This window comes from Pseudorasbora parva, chromosome 21 (assembly GCF_024679245.1).
Source record: "Pseudorasbora parva isolate DD20220531a chromosome 21, ASM2467924v1, whole genome shotgun sequence".
NCBI lineage: Eukaryota > Metazoa > Chordata > Actinopteri > Cypriniformes > Gobionidae > Pseudorasbora > Pseudorasbora parva.
In genome coordinates, this window is record NC_090192.1 from 12,337,168 (window position 1) to 12,357,264 (window position 20,097).

A 20,097-nucleotide genomic window follows, 5' to 3' on the forward strand; every position below is an offset into this window, starting at 1 on the left:
AAAGCTGTCCCATCACTGTATTATTTTAAAGTTTTGGAAACAATAGATTGTAAAACGGTCAAATTAAACATTTATTTGTTTTATCAATAATGCATGATATTTTCAGGAACAGCTTTTATCTTATTTAATTTCTAAGTCGATAAAGATTTTAAAATAGATGTAATCAAAACAGTAGCCTATGATATAGACTATTCAGCTTGCAGCAGTTCGCAGCTCAGCACCCTGTGCTCAGCACACACACACAACACACACACACACACACACACTGATACAGCGGTTCTCGAGTCAGATCGACCGGTTGCAACGGATCACCGGTACAGAATCGAGAACCGTTTCTATAGGACACGTTCGATCTTTCGGACATGTTCGATTCTGAGAACCGGTGAGCTGAGATACTGAGCATGCGTGAGAGCGTCGTAACCGAACTGTTTCTCTCGGACTGGGACAGCTGATGCTGATAATACATGAGCCCGGGTGAACTGAGGATTTGTGTAATGTCAATGTAAGTTTATTTAATCCGTGTAAAACATCAGTGTGTGCACGACAGTGACAGTGACAGTCTCTCTAGAAATAAAACTAATATCTTGAAGTAGATGTTGTAAATCGATTCAGTTCGATTTGGTGAACTGTATTGAGTGCTGTTGCTAAACATAAATGAAAAAATGTTTCCAAGATGATGATGATGTCAATTATAATTATTACTATACTAAGTTTTGATTACAAATACTTTATATGGATGTGTTTGAATGTATATTCATCCGCCGGGACGATAGAAATGACGTCATTACGTAAAGACGTAAAAGAACCGGTGATCCGGTTTTTTTAACCGGATCATTGAAACGAACTGTCCGAAAGAACCGGTTCGCGGAAAAGAACCGAACTTCCCATCACTATTTGAAAGGGCACAATGTCCCCCTTCTTTTAATGCACCTTAGACACTACACACAACTTAAAAAAAAAAAAAAAAAAAAAAGTATAGGGACTAAAAAGATGTGGGGGGAGGAATAGCTTATATTATTATTATACTATGTGAATTTTATTGACCCATTGATAGTGGTGAGAATGATAAATATTACATAGGAAAAAAAAAAAAAAAAAAAAAAAAATGGGACACTGATTATTACAATGATGATGGTATGATGATGATAAGTGATGGTAGTGATAATAAATAACAAATTTGTAATTTTGCTTATGAATACACACCCACACCTACACTCACCCACACACACCTTATACATTAACACACTTTTATCTCACTTCTAGAATTATGTAATTACTCGATTGTCAATTACTGCACTATTGTGGTTTGTATGTCTGTATGTCAATAAAAAAAAAAAAGAAAAAAAAGAAAGGGAACTTCTGTTGAATAAAATATCTCGCTTGGCATTGAACTTTGAGCTTTATAATTTTACAGGTATTATTTATGCTCTAACAGCAACATTACACACTAACTAAAGTTTGAAAGATGGAATCGCGAAGAACGGGACCTTTAAGTATGAAGCACAGGACCTTTCGCTGAGCTTGGTGTCTATAAAAGCTTTTCTTTGACTAACGAGGAAGTTTTCAGCTCTTAAACTTAGAGGATATTACCATGACCTTTATATCAAAAGCTCAAGGGAAAGTTGCTTTCTCAATTCATCACCCCTTTAAGAATGGGATGTCATTAAGTTAATAAGTTAATGTGCATTTAAAGGCAGATGTCCCAAAACCTTTGGCAATATAGTTTGTGCACTGTATGTATGCGGGTAAAGTGCCAACTTTAAACGTGCAATCGTGTATCTCCTACAGAACACATCCTACAGGTCCTACCTGTGCTTCTGTTTAGATTTACTTTTGTGTGATAAAGACAGGCACTAACATTTAAGAGTCTTCACAGTCATGAGACATCTTACTATCAGACTCTGGTCAGACTCAACAGAAGCCTAATACATTAGACAAGTCCACAGTGTAAGTTGCACTGTTATGTTAGTTAGAAAGATATTTGGCCACAGCACATACACAAATAGTTTCTAGGAAGATAAACGTAGACAAACTGAAGAAAATGCAAACTGGATTGACTGGATATAGAGGAAAGAGCAGTAAAGTGTTCTAATGCAGTGATATCAAGCTAGTGGCTGCAATACAGAGAATGATTTCAAACCCGATATAATGAACATGCACAGTATTGTTAACGCAAGCACAGAATGCATTTTCAGAGTACTTTCCCTTCAACTGCTAAAATGTACACTACATCAAAAGAGGCATGAGCAAACCAAAGACCCTTTAAAGGAAAGTCCGTTCACTCTGCGGCCATAATTTTTCAATGCCTCTGAGCAGCTATTCCGAGCATCCAAGACCAAATTCAAGACTGAAATCTCAAAACCTGCTTGCAAAACTCCCTTTTAAATAACATATTTCAGATCAGGGCCAATGGATTGACCAATGAGGATGTGGGACGCATTTAGCTGTAGATGTGCAACTTTTCATATTTACTTACCTACCATATCCCCCTCAGTAGGAAGGGTATCAGGTAGAAGATTGGGACTTGGCGGCATTGGAGCCCAACTCTACACGCAATGTAGAGGATGTCCATATCATCTCCATAATGCAAGCTTATGGAGATAAATAAGGGAGTGATTGTACAATCATTCTACCTCCTTAACAACCATTTAGCTTTACTGCTACGAGTAAGGAGGAGACGTACTAATATCTTCCTCTTTAATAACACACTTAAGATAGAAAAGTGGATCAGGAATGTGAACACTTCAACTTAAAAAGGCTGATTATAAGGGAATCACAATAATCAGCTAAAAAAAGTAGGGCAATGTGGAGCCAATTATTTAATTTGCACCTGTACTTATCAGGCTCAGATACCTGGATAATAAGATAATACCCAATACTGATTGTCATTCAAGAAGTAAGCAATCGTGAAAGATATCTCCAGTGCTGGAGAGAGCTCCTGCTTTTCCTTCTCCAGGAACCTGTGTTTAGGTAGTAAAACTTAACCTCAACCGCCGCTTCACTCATGCTTTCATCATACAAACTTTCCTTATTGCTCAGACTATTGGCACCATATACGTCTTGTCAACGAGCCTTGACGTCTGTTGGCAAGGTCACGATGGCAAGGCTGGAGTCTTCCACACCTCACCGGGCACAAGATAGCTTGCGAGTGCTTCTTCACCCTCTGGCATCCCCATACAGCCTTTGTCATCAAGACCCTTTACATAGGTATAACTAGTTGTTAAAGGGGCATGAACATACTCCCGGTATGCTTTATCCCATGATCTCTCAAAGTCATCATGGAGTTAACCCTTAAAGACCAAGACAGCCGCCCGCGGCTAAAAATAACTATAGTTCTAAAATGTTTAATAACTTTTAAACCGCTAATCCAGTTTGTGCAGCAAACTGTACCGTAAAGAGGAGATTCTTCGCTTTCCATAGGTATAACATTTATCGCAATTGATAACACTTCTACTAGGGGTGGGCGATATCTCGATATTTAAAATATATCGAGATATTTTTTAAGCTCGATATGGATTTTGACATATCGTATATATCGATATATTGTTTATATTTAATTCTGATTACGCCACTTTGCATGTTTGCCTTCTCTGTGTTGTGCTCGCGCGCCTCCTGCCCTCGCGTGTTGTCTCATTGAACACGGCGGCGTCCGCAACCAGGTTAGGATTAGTTATCATGTTGACAAGCACGTACGTTGTTTAAGACTTAGTTTAAAGACCACGATTTTCCTTCTAACACAACTGCTTGCTAAAATTCATAAAGAAATATTAATGGCAAGTTTCACCCACAGTCAGGTGATGACACTATTGGTGCGAGATGCACTCTCAGTCGCAATCATGTCAGTTTATGATTTGTGTCTAACTGATCACATGGTTTTCGGTTAAAATGTCAAAATGATCACATATTCTTTAAAAACATTTAAAAATTATTGCAATATCATAATTATTATTATTTTGTCAGCTTTATCACGGGATTATGATGAATCTATGCATGTTTTAACCAAGAGGGAAAGACACGACATCCCGGGTGTCCTGAGAAACAGTGGTGTGCTCTTCTGTAAGTTGTACTGTATCATATAGCCTACCTTCTGACGTTCATATTTTGTTCTGTAACTGGAAAAGAAGGGAAGCTCGCCTCACGTGTAGCCTACATGATCTGCATTATGAGGCGCTCATGCTTTATATTAGTAAAGAGCGCGACATCTAGCCTACTGTTTGAATCTTGATACAAATTTAACAGGAAGTGGTGTTATGACAAAATAAGTTAATTTATATCTCAGTCATGCCCCAATCTTTCTGCAAAATGCTTACTGTTTACTTTAACTGTAAAAAAAAAAAAAAAAAGGGGGTCTTTGATTCATGTTTTGAAGGCATGAAATGAATGAAAAGAATTAAGGCTATATGTATTATTTCTTTTATTTTACAGTTAAATTATTATTATTTATGTAATCAGGGGGAAAAAAATGTATGTCAAAAGCACATTGTTCCTACACAAACTGACTACCTCTTTGCACTTCAATAAAAATATTATGCCTATGATATTTGGCTGTACTCTCAGAAGTGCTATTCCGCTGTACATTATAGTTCTTCTTTTTAATCCGCTTAGAAAAGTGCCACGTTTTATTTTATATCACCATACTTGGTCGTTCAACTATTAGTGTAACTGTATTTAAATAGGGAAAACATGGAGGTGTTTGGTCGCTTCTAACTTGATCTCTGTTTGGTACCATAGTGAATGAACTGGGCACAGTGGGCTAAGCTAAATTTTGTCAGATCGTCACCGCGCGTCAGAGAGATTAAGTGCATGCACTCAGACGAGAGAGGTATGTATCAACTCGTTTTAGTAAAGGGAATAACATAGTTAAACACGAAAAAGCGGTGAAGTATCCCTTTAAATAACTCTTTTTAACGTCAAGCAAGTGACATAAGTAACAGCCGTGTGCCCAGTCTATTCTCTAATGTATGCATCGACCTAAAATGTACACTTTTTCACAATGTTTAAGTAGCATATTAAAATCATTCTGATATTGTGTGCCGTTGTGATATCTATATTGCCAAATGTACATTTGTGATATAGCAATCATTTCGATGGCGGCGTCTGTAAACCTAGGGAGCTGACTCGTTGCCTTATGAGACTTGTAAGGCAGTGTTTTGTGCACGAAGGCACCTCACGAAATTAATTTTGGACAGACTTCTAAGGCAGTGTAGTGTAAAAGTTTAATGATGGTGAGAACTAAACACATATTTTAGTAATTTCTCGCTAGAAATGACATCAGAAGGGCAAAATAATGGAAGAAAAACATACAAACTGACCAGCTCAATTGTCACTGAATGGAAAGCACAGGATTGTGGGATATTAAAGGCAGCGAAGGATACATGTATGCTGCCTTCAAAAATCGATCAGATGAAGGTATCTCAGGAGACAGGAAGTGAAGCAAACAATAGATTCGGACGTTGCTTGATGCCTTCCTGCCTTCAAATGTGTCCTCTGAAGGCAGCATTTTCCAGGTTTCAGACGCAGCCAATATATTGCGCAGCCCTAGTGTACTAGCCTAGAAATCTAGACGCACCCTAGCAGTAGCAAATCTAATATGCCGCGAGTATCGTCTAGCAACTCTCAATACACTTCTGAGCTGTAAAAACCAAACTCTGGTCAGGCCAATCACATTGTGTATAGAGTCAGTGGGCGGGGCTTAACATGATGACGGCAGAGTTGCGCTTGCGTGCTTCTAGTAAACACAGAAGCTGGTCGAGCGCGGTCTTTCGAATCAGCTTTGGCTGTGACTCTGAAAGACTTGGAGTTAAGCTTTTCTCTGAGAAAAGAACAAAAATGGCACTGAAGTCATTCTTAAAAAGGGAAGATGTGTTTGGAGTTTTGCCGACCGGATACAGCGAAATTTTAATCTATCAACTAGCTCCGCTTCACCTTCGTTGCTCTGGTTGGTTGTAGCTCTATCCAATCGCGTGCAGAGGGAGTTTGATAGACAACCGTTTATCCCACCCTTAGATTGAGCCCGAGCAAATGTTAGTCTGGAGCCCTTGAAAACAGTGGGCGAAAAGTACCTGGATGACCTACTACCTCCCTCATGATTATGAAGTGTGCATTTGATGGAGACTTAACCATGAAGCCACAGGAGAGTATTTATGAACACCAGAGAAGCGATGCAACTGACCTTTGGTAGGTCAAATGACAGTAAACAAGCGGTATGCCCAAATTTCATTCATATTACCACATTCATACTACATAAAAAGTATTTTTTCACAGTCACAACAAGCAGATGCAATGAGATCTGTTTTCCTGTTTGTTTACATAGTAAATGGACTGCACTTATATAGCGCTTTTAACAGACCCTATGGCCATTCAAAGCGCTTTACATTTTGCCTCACATTCACCCTTTCATACACCGACGGCCATGACATACATGACAAGCCATGTAAGGCGCCATCCAGCTCGTCTGGAGCAGCTGGGGTTAGGTGTCTTGCTCATGGACACCTCGACACTTGGTCAGGTGGAACCGGGGATTGAACCACCAACCTTCTGGTTTGTAGACAACCGACATGAACCACTGAGCCACTGACGCCCCAACATGACATTTAGCATAAAGCCAATCGCACAGGACTCATACCAAGCATACCATGTGATACAAAGTTTGCTACATCAGAAAAGCCAAATGGAGCTGACTGTGTGATGCAAACATTAAAATGCTTTAGATACAAATACGTAAAATAAGTATATGTATATTTTCAAAAATAAGTATTTATTAAACAATAAATTCCGCCATTGTAGTCGTACCTTTTGTGAAAGGAATAAAAGTTGTTGTTACTAGTGTTCATCACAGCAGGAAACTGCAGTGAATTGTAAGTGTGTGGAGTTTGGAATTGCAAAAATGTAGATCAAGGCATTTTTCCCCAATGAGTCTAAAGCCCCATTCGCACGGGACTAGTATTATCTAGGTACCTCTGGTGATTTGTAATAATTGCAGATCCCGTGTGAATCGGCCATGTCTGTAATATGTAAAGTAAAAATTCCCCCGCAAATTACCTACCATATTTCGTCGAACACCGAGGTCCTGTGATAATAGTAAACCGGGTGAATTTGTTTAAGAAACTCAAAATATTACTGTATCTGGACCACATAAAAAATGTAATAAATCATGAAAATAGAACAATTTGGCTGCGTCATTAGAAATAAAACACACACAGTTACCCAATATGCTAACAAAATCTTTTAATAATATTTTAATAAAGGTTGTCGAATCTCAAAAAAATGTTCATTGTATTAACTCAAAATTTTAATTTCAATGAACTCAAAATTTTAAGGCAACCAGGTAACTTTTTTTCGAAATAATTTTTTACAGTGTAGATAATACTAATCCCGTGCGAATAGTGCTTATGTTAATCATTTATCTAACAAAATTCACCATGTTTTGGGGTTTTTTTTTACATACATGTTCCCAGCTGGCACCTTGACATCAATTTCACATCAACAAATAGTCAAGATTTTGACCACCATGTATGACATGCATGAAATGCAAAATTTCATTTTATTTTTTAATTATTTTCTTGTGGTTGTAAAGTGGCTCAACAAAGGTATTAATCTGACATGTTTTTTCTGACATGTTTTTTCCTGCATCTCAGGTCAATATCATTGACATTAAATCAACGTTGATTTGATGTCAGGAAATAAAACACGGATCGATGTGAAATTTATATCAAAATGTCTGTTCACTGTCTGAAAAAGTATATTTATTACTCGTTGTAAATCAATGTGACTCATTTTCAACATCTGAAAGATCTAGCCTCAATGTTTTTGAATATCGTAGGCCTAGGTATTTTTTTATTGCGTGTGTGTTTTTATTTATTTAAATCCTAGCATGTTTAGATTTAGTTCACGTTTTAAAATGACAGCATACACTTTAATTGCCTATAGCCTACTTTAAAGCAGGACTGTAATCACCATAGACATTGCAAAAAAAAAAAAAGGCAGATTAGAAACTAGAACTTTTACATGGTTTGCTAACATTCTACCACCAAACCACTAGGAGATTTAAATGTTGATGGCGGCTCTATGTACCATATTTATTCACTAAGGGAAGAATCTCGAAACTAACAATATGTTTGATTCAAATGTATGCAAATATTATTTATTTCACCAAGTGTTTCTTTTCTCCCTAAATCTAGGGTCTTATATAAAACGAACAGGTATGCAGTACAAACTTGTATCGGCCTAATCATACCGACAACATGTTCATCTTCCACCCTACAATGTTGGGGCAGCTTAGGAAAGCTATATATGCCATAACATGGCCTCCAAGATAAGGCATTTCTGAGTGTAGAAATTATACAAAAACAAAGGTCAAAAAATGCATGAAAACACTGGAATTTATATATACACTTAGCAAAATCTGAGACTGGCAACCATTTTCCTGGATGCTGTCTGATTTGACACAGGATGACCCACTATTCCTTTGGAGCATGATTTGACTTGAACCACATAATTTAGAAACTTGACTTGTGCAATTAAAAACCAAAATACAATTTCTGCAGTACATTTAACATTAGCCATACTTCATAGTAGGGTAATCAAGCACTTATGCTCTTACTGACTACTTTTTTTTTTTTTTTGCAAAAAACAAACCCTTTCATATGTACATTAGCCATGCCCTACACGCATATGGATTTTGCGTTGATACATTTTGAAACCCCTTCAATACACGAAACATGAATATATGTTCTAATTTCTGTAAGTTTTATATAAATTAAATCATTTCAATGTGTATGTTGTCATTGTTCATTTAGGTTAAAATTTAGTGATGCTTGACACTGATATGATGTCAAAATATATGTAAATAAATGATGTCATTTTGACAATGTTTGATGTTGACATCGAAGCTTATCAAATTAACATCAAAACTACATTAACATCATGACATCTTGACATAAAATAAATTTTGAGCTGATATCAAATGCCAACATCAACTAAACATCAAAATGACATCAGCAAAGGTCAAAATCTTGACATCACATTGACATCAAAATGACTTTCATTCTAGACTGATTTTGTGACGCAATTTTGACATCAATGTTCGATGTCATACCGATGTAAAATTGACATCAAATGGCCACTGGGTTGATGCCATGTTTTGGACATGATATCATTGTGTTACCATGTTTTTGTACGAATACCACGATAATACAAAGGCTTTTGGACATGCATGGTACAGTTAATTGGAAGTTTTGCCATGGTTTGCATTTGAACCACAAAGTGTTTTTCAACAGGTAGCATGGAAGTCCCATGTTTTACGGATTTGTACCATGATATGACCAAGGTTTTCTTTTGAACATGTGTCATGGAAATAGCATGCTTTTTTAAAAAATTTATATTCTCACAGAGGCTGCAATTATTTGATCATGAATAATAAAACAGCAATCTTTTTACAATTTAAATTTTTTACAACTGTTTTCTATTTTAATATATTTTAAAATGCAAGTTGAAGGGTGAAAGCTGAATTTTCAGCAGGCATTACTCATTCTTCAGTGTCACATGATCCTTCAGGAATCATTTGATGAATCACTTGAAAAGTTTCAAAAGAACAGCATTTATTTTAGCATTTATAAGATCAGAATTGTCTACTGTCACTTTTGATCAATTTGATGCTTCCTTGCTGAATACAAGTATTTATTTATTTTCTAATAAAGTCTCACTGCCCCTAAACTTTTTAAAAGAAGTGTACTAGAACTGTAATATGGTATCATCCCAGTACTTTTTTTTTTTTTTTTTTACAAATTCTATGTTGTTTTATGTGCAAAACTGTAGTTTTCACTTTCGCACTCCTTTTGGAGGAACTTTTATATATATTTGATACCCTTGACATACTTGCTTGACAGGTTTGACATACTGGTATACTTGAGTAAAATACCTTGAGCATAACATCACACAAGAACCCATTAATTATGTAACGGCTGGTGTGCTCATGTTACAATCGTACTGTTAATGCTTCCATAGTTAGAAAATGAACACATTTTTATAAACGTCAATCAGCTGTTTTAACTGAAACTGATCAGAAAACATTAGGTGGTGTAAAAAGATGCACTTAACTGTAAGGGGTTACAATCGTATGTGTGTCACAGCTCTTAAAATGAGTAGATTATCTGGGTATTTTTGCCTTCTGTTTTATTAATTCAGGCATACTATACTACTATGAAAAAAAAAATTGTATGCAATAGTTGGATGCAAGAAGTGTTATGTACTGTATAGAAAAGAGCAGCATGACAAATATTGAAAAATGACAGAATTTTCTACAATTTTCAACCTACTTCACATTGCAGCAATTACAGATTTGTGACAAATAAGGAAGACAATGTCACAAAAGGGAATATTGTGGTACATGTTTAAACCATGGTGAAAAAGGCATGATATTACCACAGTATTTTTTGATTACTGAAAGAAAAACAGTGACAGTGGTGTGGCTTAAAAAGCAGTATGTTAATGCAATTTTGGAGAGTGCAACAGCTGGGTTTCAGAAGGGGAATTTATTTTTAATAATAATTGTGAGTTACTTGGTTTGTTATTGCATTTTTTGAAGTCATCAGCCGACATTATTTCAACTTTTTTTTAATAAATAATCATGTTTAACAGTGGGAATCCAGGTGAGAAACTATGATTCTTAAAAAGAGGACTCCAACAATCAGAAAAGGGTTGTGTTTTAAATTATATTATGAAAGTCTGCATTATATGAGGGGACAACCTTTGTTTTGGGTTTCAAAACCATGGACTTTATCGAGTGCACTCATTCAATCCCATAATGCACCGCAATGAGTGTACAACTCTTGTACAATCAACGGATAGCCACTACAGCAGGAGTACCCAATCCTGCTCCTGGAGATCTACCTACCTGGCCTATCCCTGATCCTAACCCTGTCAGTAATTATCGACAGGTGTGCTCCTGCCAAGCTGGTTATTATTTTAGCATTATATCTGGGTTGGACCTGAACATTGCAGGATCAGGACTGGGCACCCCTGCACTGCACTACAGAATGCTTATTGGTGCTGTGAGCACCGCGGTTATAAGTAATTCTACCAAATTCTACCAGCACTTCTGGAGCACTCAGTGACTGAAATTTGTTTTCTTTTAATGCGCTATATTAGTGGAGTAATGTAGATGTAGATTCAAAAGTGAATGATATAGAGGATGATTTCGGATGCAGCCAAGCAAATCTGCTAGACCCCCTCCCCCCACCCCCATCTAGCTCTCACTTTACTCCCATGAGGCATTTAAAATTATGTAATTGAGATTCATGTAATTGAGTATTTCTTTAATACTTCGATATTTATATATAAGCATATTTGCCAATACATGTATTGTTTCTGTATTAAATAAACATATTAAATGCAAGTTTTTTATATGTCCAGTTTTTGTAATTGTTATCTGCAATGCTGCATGCGATTGAAATATCAGAGAAAAGATTAAATGGGGGTCTAATGCCATTTCATGCATTCTGACTCATTTACACTGTTAAAGAGTTTGATTCTCATGCTAAACATGGCCGATTTTTTCTTTCCTTCATTAAAGCCTTAACTCCGTTAAGGAGTTTTTGGCACCGTTTTTTTGGCAAGCCACCGCCAGGGTTTTTGACCATTTTCACCAAAGTGAAATAGCGCATAGAATATTTAGTTTTATGAATATCTGAGCACTGAGCATGCAATATATCAAAAGAAGAGCTGACCCTCTTCTTTAAAACAACAACAACAAAAATAAGTTTTATTCTAGCTTCATGCTTTCCTTTTTTATCAACACTTCAAGAAGGTTAAGTTTCATAAAAAAGCAACATTTTGAACAAAAAACTGAGAAAATCGCATTTTTGTGAAAGAATGTATCCAGAGCGATGTTTAAACACAGATGGAGGAGATCAAGTCCATCAACGCCCCTAATGCTTTCACAGTCTTCTAGCTCGTCCACATTTAATTCACTAACATTAGGCAGTTTTGATTTATATGCTGCTTAATGTTGACGATCACGTTATTTCACATATGCATCTGCTTACATATGATCGCTTGTTGTTTTACTGTGTCTCCCTCATCTGTGTTTTGATCAGAAGATTCTGTAGTCATTCAGAAGATCCATAATATTGCCCCCTAGTGTCTAACAGTGAAAATACGGAAACCTGGAAAAATTATGTGTTTGGCTGGGAAGTGTTTTCTCACAAATAACGGAAAATTCTGTGTTTGCCGGGAAAAGAGTTAAAGGGTACAACACACACAGTTTCTGCCAATCTCATGTTAATATTGAGTACCTATAGAGTAGTATAGCATCCTTCATATCTCCGAAGAGTCTTGAGTTTTATACTTATAAAAGACAGATACGCTATACCAATTTTTTTCCGAAAACGGCCAAACTTATAGAAGAGGTGTGCAGTGGGCAAAGCTAAAGAGTCACGCACGCACACACACACACACACACACACACACACACACACACACACACACGGCATTATCCCTGGATAACATTCGATTCACTATACGTTTGTGTTGTTTACATTATATGACCTTACACACCGATTGCCAACAAAACACAGACATTTCCTTAAGTTGCTTAAGTGTGGTTTATCTGGGAGCTGAACAAGTTTATCTTTCCATCACAACAAAAAACAGACTTCTTTAGTGACAGCAGCTACTTTTACATGCAATTTTTTTTTGTCATTCCGATTAAAATCATTCCGATTTAAAGATTCAGTGGACTGTTTACATAAGACGTTATCTAAACCGATCTGGGGTTTACATGTGCTGACTTTCAATCTGAATTATTTTGTGATATGCACAAACAGTTTGTCTGACACATCAGAAATGTAGACGCTACCCTCTCCTCTCCAGCAGATGGAATGTGTAAACTGTAGAAACTCTCAACGGCCACCAGGACTTATACGGTTTTATAAAAGCTATTTATTTGTTGTAAAGTGTAATAATCATCTCAGAAAAATAAATTCTTCTGTCAGGCACAGTTGAAGTAAAAAGTGCCTGGGACAAACGCTGTCAAGATGAGAGGGTTATGTCTAAGTCATTATCTGCATAACTTCCTACGAAATAAAAAGTTTACCCCTCAGAAAAATGTACCTTCCTCTTGTCAACTCTTCAGCTGTAGAGGTGCGCTGTGTATATCGCGTCACATAAGGACGTACACGCAAAAGCAATCGGGTCAGGATGTTTACATGGTGGAATTTTTCGTTTGATCGGTTCTTGAAGAGGTTTATCCCACCCCTCCAATTAAAATTTCATTTGGTTTGGGCATTTGTATCTTGATTGAGGTGTTTATATGGAGCATTTTCATTCGGATTGGACTTTTAAACCATACAGTGCTCCACCTATTGTTGATGATTTTGTGGTCTAAAAACAAAATGACAACGCTGCCGGCGGCTTCCGTCACCTGAATGAAGCTCGTTGGTGGACGTGCTCTTGCCCTCGTTCTGGTTGATGTGTGCATATATCAGGATAAGTGGCCATACAAGGAATTCTGCCCTTTATGACATCATACAGGACCATACTCAGAAGAAAAAAAAAACATTTGGCACAGAAATACTCTGTCATACATCCAACACAGTTTTTTATTTATTTATTATTATTTTACTCTTTAACCATGTAAATAAGTCAGAATGCATTAAATAGGATTAGACCCACCCCTTAATCTTGTCTGATATTGAAATCATTTTTAAACTCAAGTAATTTGCAATATTGCGATTCACCTTGTAGCTGCTGGTTTGGTTCATGACTTATAGCTTACTGCTTATTTATGTTATTTTTTTCATCCCAATGTGAAAAATGAATGAGAAAAATACTTCCAGGAGGACCAAGGGCTAAAAAGGTGGACGGACACTGTTAAAGTATACAGATCAAAACAGAGATTGACAGCTGTCACAACACTACACATAAATAAATACTATGGTACTTCCATCGTTTTTTGAACAAGGTATTATATATCATGAATTTCAGTTAGGGCTGGGACAACGCGTCGACGTCATCGATGACGTCGACGCAAAAAATACGTCGACGCAAAATATGCGCGTCGATTCGTCAGACTCAAAATAAAGATGGCGGCGCCGGAGAGTAGTAGCAACCATAGATGTACATAATAAAGTATATTATGTAATTAAGTATATTATTTATTATGTATATCTATGGTTGCAACACGAGTGGCTCCTCAGACTTTCAGAAGTGCAAGGCTTGCAGGTTGGCCAGTCTATGGGGTTGGCGCGCGTTGCGCACGGAGCATCACAGGCATGCGCGCACGCGTTTTGTTGTCACGGCTACATAAACAAATTTCTGCACACAGGAAGACAGATGTTTTGGTAATATTTGATGTATTTTAATCACAAAAACAAACGTTTGCATCAAGTGAAAGCATCGGACACATTGGCTACGTTACCTACATAATAAGCTGTTTTAATTTTAAAATGTTCAATGTCTAATCGCGCTGATGTGACCAAGGGTATCCATCCTCTAAGTGAGCAGTTTCATCCCAGGACTATTTCGGTTTTAAACGGAATATTGGCGCCCATAATGCACTCTACATGTAACTGTTTTCACTGTCATGCCGCGGATGCGCGTGGCGTTTCTGTTGCGGGTCAGCCACGGGGCTGCGTGGCGTTTTCTCTGCCTCTGCACTCTAGAAGCGTGTCTGACGCGGCACTGCTGCTGCTATTGATGCGGAGGGAAGCCCTCCCAGCAAACACAGCAACGTTGTAAAAACGTTTTTTTCATGTTGTGAAAAGGTCGCGATAACGTTTTTATCCGACGTATTTAATACGACAGATGTCGGGTTTTTTTCACGTTATAAATACGTTTTTTCACAACGTTGCAGAAACGTTCTTATAACGTCTTTATCACGTTGCCACGTCTCCTTGTAACGTTGCAGAAACGTCTTTATCACGTTACCGCGTCTACTTACAACGTTGCAGAAACATATTTATAACGTTTTTTATCACCTTACCATATCCTCTCCTTCCAACATTGCAAAAATGTGTTTATAACGTTTTTGTCACCTACCACGTCCATCTCCTTCCAACGTTGTAGATACGTACTACATTCAAACTGGTTCTTCACTTCACACATGCTGTAATCAAAATGTTTTTTTGTTTTTACTGTTATCTTTAATATAAAAACAATATTATAATTACAGTAAGAAAAATATATTGTGGTCTTTTTAGATCTCTGTATAATTTGTCAAGGCTAATCACACGTTATAATATTTCTGTCAGTCTTAATATTCAGCTTATTAATAACGCTTTTTACATTTCACCTTACCTGTAGGCCTTACCTCTGTTTGTTTCCCATTTTATTAAACTACATAAAAATATGTAGTACTAATAATTTATACTACACACAACATTTGTCAGTCATTGTATTTATTCACACAATATAAAAAGCAATATGATAGAGGTAAGTTCACAAAAAAGAAAAATCTGTCATTTACTCATCCTTGCATTATTCCAATCTAAATCTGTATGACTTTCCTTTGTTAAACACAAAGGGAGGTGTTAATGTTAACCTTAAGTCAGGAGATATTAAGCATAATGTTCCTTATACACTATTCACTTTTTTGAACAAAAGAAAGTGAATGGTGAATAAGAAACATTAACTCGAATGTCTAACAAAGTCATACAAGTTTGGAACAACAACAGAAAAGTTACATGATAACAGCTTTTTCATTTTTAGTAGAGATAATGTAAATTGAAATCCTTGAGATAATTGTAGAAGACTACAATTAAAGCTCTCATTAATAATAAGAAAAAAATTCTAAACAGATAAATAAAAATACCGGTATGCCAATAAAACAAAATGGTACAAATAAAGTACAGCACATGCAAATTATGCAATGACTGGGAATTTAAATAAGAACATGAACAAAAAAATGTAGAGAAAAATCCATAAAAATTCAGTGCACAGATGTTATAACAAAAGAGATTAATCTATAAAATGTAAATTCTCATTTTAACTAATTACAGATTATGTTATTGCATATGTTATTTTACTGCAATCTATTTTTTCTATTGTACCTAGTGTACATTAAACAAGCTAAAAACCCCAGGAACAAAACCCAGAAGTTTTTATAAGCTGTTGACCCCAAAAAAACAACGAGTGTTTAAAGACTAAAGTGGATACAGGCACTTGAGACAGAGCGCGTCATGCTATATTACACTGAGAACTACACACACTGGAGGGGAAAGTAATCAGCGACAGGCAATATAAAATATAAAACTCACATTTGGATATTTAACAAAAGGTTTACTGCACACGTAGGCATATGGAGTGTCAGGATCCCAAAATTGACCCATTCTTCTTGCTGAAGCTTCACGTCTTATTGCCTGTATCCACTTTTGTCCTTAAACGCTTGTTTTTTGGGGTCGACAGCTTATAAAAACGTAGTTATGTGTTTTTTACCTTGTGTGCTGCACACCTCGTCACATATGAGCTTTTAGACATTGCCGTTTTTGTTATAAGTAAAAAAAGACGAGGTGACCGCTTCACGCAACACAAAATCAATGGAGAGCGTTGGAATGTTTCCTCCCCGGTGTGGGCGTGGCCTAAATACACTCTGTCTCTATTAATGTTCAATAAATAATATTTTATAATATTGGCATACCTGATTTTGAGAAACAGTCAAGTGTTTTAGTCTGTTTCACATTGGTACACTAAATAGATGTATTATAGCAAACAAAGTTTAGTCGTGTTCCTGAGTAATATCTGCATGCACCTAATTCTGCAGAGAACATATAATACACCATTAGACAGCAATCCATATGAGACAGAAGTCTGGTCTGGAAGGTGGATCTGGAACCGACTTCTGTCCTGGTTTTCACAACATCTCTTGTTTATCCGTCTTCACAAACTGCCCTGAAATACAATTCAAACATCAACAAGGATTGTTATAAATATAATGTGAGGTTCATACATTCACAATGCTCATCTGGCCTCGGTGGTGAAGTGTGCAGAAAATTCTGCCGGACTGAAATTTAGTCTTTTAGTCTTACCCTTCTTATACTAATGGTAACAAATTTATAACACAACAATAATTCACTCTCAAAACTACCTCTCTTTAATACTGCAAATACCACGTAGAGCCAAACATGGATGAATCACAGAATCCAGTCACAAATGGAATTCACTGTGTTAAGCAGAACGTTACAGAATTTGGAAATATTCTTTATGTATAAATCAAAATAAGGGCTCTACAATGAATCAGATATTGATACAGACTAGTGTCTGAATATTAAAGCTCAAAAAGACTGGAACTGAAATCTGAAGTCTTTGTTCTGCCATGTCTATAGTATGTAAATAACTACTACTACTTAAACCGAAGCACGCCAGACACTCGTGATGATTTCAGTATCTACTGTCTCCCTATACGCACACATGAACTGCATCTGCAAAGTTGATCTCAGAGTTAATTAATGAACATTTAACCATTTAATTTGCTAGAATGATCAACATATACACACAGGAATGTATGTATGGTTGTATGTATGTATGTATGTATGTATGTATGTATGTATGTTTTACTTACAAGTCAGATGGTTCATAGTGCTGGACAGCCATCACAATCTAGGAACATAAACAATTTGTCACAGAGCCAACAATAAGTGGTAAACTATACAATGTCACTCAGGTAGGTTTATTAGAAATAAATAAACTAGTGCATAGGTGAAAATGCAGCAAAAAAAAAAAAAGATTAATATACAGGATATATACAATATATAATATCGTAAGATACCAGAATTTACGTTTAGGTTTTACAGATGCATGGTTATATACGTGGTCAATACTTGTTTACTATGAAAGATCAAACATGTTTGAAATAGCGCATGTGAGTGACGTCACCGAGTCACGTAAAGTGCAAACTGTTTGGTTAAATACTTAAATTAACGTTCCTTTCATTCAACCATTGACAAATAGCCAGCAAAACATTAAAACAAAACCTCTTATCTACACATAATATGGAATTAAAAGCCCAACTTTCATAAATAAGAGCTCAGGGCTATAGTTAGCCTAACGTTACCTCTCAATTAGCCTAACGGTTAAGACGCTAACGGACTTTTTCCGAAGACACTAAACCATTTCTTTACAGTAAATATTCAACAGAAGCGTGTTAGAAAGTGTCAAGAACAGTTGTATGTATTATATGTGTAATATTAGGGACTAAACTTACCTGAAATTAGTGAAAACAACAGTGACAGACGGAGCTTTGCTGCTTGTTGTCAGACGAGCTGAACCGTTTCCATGGTAATTCCATCCGCTCCAGTTTGTTTAAAAGCGACTCGAATGTTCAACACGCACGCACGTTAAACACGTCATGTGTAATTTGTGCAGTGTTGCGTTTACATGAATACATATTTTTATACTGAAGTATAATATCCCGATAGTTAAGTAGGCCACCGTTTAAGTGGAAACTGCAGCCTATGCCTACGTAAAACTTTAAATGGAATGAGAATGAAAGCTTGTATAATATAATATAATATAATATAATACTCTAATAGCTATTCTATCAGTTAAATGAGCACCTTAAAATATATTCACAACATTGATATAGAATGCTCAGCTCTGCATCAGCCTCATCTGTTACTCGATCAGTCACTGAATCGTTGATGTTAAAATGTTACTGTCACGTTCTGTTTATATTCTGTGCAGGGGCGTGGGACTGGGGGGATAAAGGGTACTGAGTAACCAGGGCCCGAGGCAGGGGGGGGGGCCCTTAGAAGTCAGTTTTCTATACATACACATACATGGTACGGGGGCCCAGCAAGATGGTTTGTACCCAGGGCCCAAAATTTGGTGCTACGCCCCTGATTCTGTGTATATTTTTCACAAACAGAACGTAGCCTACCGTTGGAGGTTTGGCATATGGTTGTATACCATGACGTTTTTAAAACGTTTTATTCCAACGTTCAGATCACGTTATTTTAACACCTGGATAAAACGTCTACCAAAGGTTGTAGTTTGGTCTAGTTTTGTTTTCGTAGTAAACAAACGTGATATTTACGTTTTTTTGACTACTTAAAGAAAACGTCCCAGGTTGGTATTTTCACAACGTTTTTAAAACGTTTTTTTTTTCCAACGTGCAGATAACGTTATTTTAACACCTGAATAAAACGTCTCCCAAAAGTTGTAGTTTGGTCTAGTTTTGTTTTCGTAGTAAACAAACGTGATATTTACGTTTTTTTGACTACTTAAAGAAAACGTCCCAGGTTGGTATTTTCACAACGTTTTTAAAACGTTTTATTTTGGTTACATTATTTTTCTATTTTAAAAAACGTTTTTAAAACGTCTTTAAAACGTTGTACTACAACATTACCTAATTGCAACCAGAATACAACGTTGTGGAACGTTGTAAAAACGTTTTGTGTTTGCTGGGCTATTCATAATGTTAAACATAAATAGCCTACTGATACAGCAAAGACAACGTCGGCAGTAGCCACATATCTATGGTATTGACGGCAAAATAGGCTACAGAATATTTCGTTCTGTATTGACAGTTGCAATATTTCAAAATCGATAATTGACGTTTTTTATTATTACAATTAGGCCTATATCTGCATTTATGTAAACCTACAGACTTTCAAACATGAAAATGTAATTTAATAATATGTATTCGTGTCAAAATGATATATAAACATCTTTTCCTATTCTATTTTGCCTGGAGACGCTCCCAACACGCGTGAAAAATAGGCACTCTTCTATTTCCAGCATGCACGCGTTTTCCGCGCGTCACAGTCAGTGAGCAAACTCCAACCTGTTAACATGTGAGCCGAAACAAAAACGGACACGCCACGCAGCCGAGACGCTCACGCTTGCAGTGTGTCCCTGGATTTGATTAACCAACTTGTTGATATTTAATCGATGGGCATAGCCTGTAGGCTGAGTTGCATACATAGAAAAATCGTATAATATGTTTCTTTGTTGTAGGTTAATACTTATTTATTTGTGTGTGTGTGTGTGTGTGTGTGTGTGTGTGTGTAGCCTACTTTATGTTTTCAAGGTTTTATTGAATGCATTGCTCTTGTATAGTCTTACTTTGGAATTTTAAGAGCAATAAACATATATTGCAATGTT

General features: G+C 36.5%; 1 protein-coding gene and 1 long non-coding RNA gene across 7 annotated transcripts in view; both read right to left on the reverse strand.

The window, feature by feature from the left end:
- Nucleotides 1–20,097, reverse strand: part of plekha1b (pleckstrin homology domain containing, family A (phosphoinositide binding specific) member 1b) — a 99,103-nt gene that overhangs the window by 68,120 nt on the left and 10,886 nt on the right. The window lies entirely within an intron of this gene.
- Nucleotides 16,301–18,258, reverse strand: LOC137056052 (uncharacterized). Its single transcript, XR_010900180.1, has 3 exons — nucleotides 18,197–18,258; nucleotides 17,555–17,592; nucleotides 16,301–16,884 (listed from the first exon to the last, which is right to left on the reverse strand). It is a non-coding gene; the product is annotated as an uncharacterized lncRNA (long non-coding RNA).